The sequence below is a fragment of the Helobdella robusta genome, assembly GCF_000326865.2.
Source record: "Helobdella robusta unplaced genomic scaffold HELROscaffold_38, whole genome shotgun sequence".
Classification (NCBI taxonomy): domain Eukaryota; kingdom Metazoa; phylum Annelida; class Clitellata; order Rhynchobdellida; family Glossiphoniidae; genus Helobdella; species Helobdella robusta.
In genome coordinates, this window is record NW_008704829.1 from 1,274,409 (window position 1) to 1,275,370 (window position 962).

General features: G+C 35.6%; 1 protein-coding gene across 1 annotated transcript in view; it reads right to left on the reverse strand.

The window, feature by feature from the left end:
- HELRODRAFT_176588 (hypothetical protein) overlaps nt 1–962 on the reverse strand; it is a gene marked incomplete at both ends in the record, with an annotated part of 8,347 nt that overhangs the window by 4,473 nt on the left and 2,912 nt on the right. The window lies entirely within an intron of this gene.

Here is a 962-nt window from a genome sequence, read left to right on the forward strand (position 1 = left end):
ACATAAATAGAAACACATACATACAAACATATATACAAATACATATATACAAACATACAAATGAAGCTGGGAATTCNCAAGTTGCACTGGCAAGAAATTAGATTCTAATTTATAGGCGATCGGCTTGTTAACAAAATCATCATCATGATCATCATCATCAACGTCGTCATCATCATCATCGTCATCGTCGTCATCATCATCATCATCAACGTTAATGTTATTAACAACATCATTACCTGGAGGCTAGTAATCCGCAAATTCACTCCTACGCACTCCCTCTCTCTCACACTTTTTCTCTTTCTTTATATCTCCTTCTCTCTCTCTTTCTTTTCTTCTTTTTCTTTTCTTTTTTCCTAACTCGTTTTTTCTTTCTCTCATTCTTAACATATATCAAATTGTCAATTGGTGGAATTTATTTTAAGTTGTATTTGTGCGTGCGTATGTGTGTGCGTGTGTGTGCGTGTGTGTGTGCGTGTGTGTGTGTGAATGTGTGTGTGTCTTTTTTTCTTCTTTCGATTTTTTCTCCATCCACTCACTTTCACCATCAACATCTCACTCTTTAAAACCTGCATTCGCGTCTCATTTACAACTTTTCCCAGCAATAAACTGAGGTTCTTTCATTCATTTATCTCGCTCGTTCTTTCGTTCGTTTATTCATTCGTTTATCTGTGTTGTCCTTCATTCATTCATTCATTCATTCATTCATTCATTCATTCATTCATTCATTCATTCATTCATTCATTCATTCATTCATTCATTCATTCATTCATTCATTCATTCACTCATTCATTCATTCACTCATTCATTCATTCATTCATTCATTCGTTCGTTCGTTCGTTCGCTCGTTCGTTCGTTCGTTCGTTCAATTTCTTAATTCTTCTATTCTCACGGCAAAAATTTAGCTACGACTACTCCTACAAATACTACTACAGCTGCTGTTGTCACTACTACTGCAGCCGCTG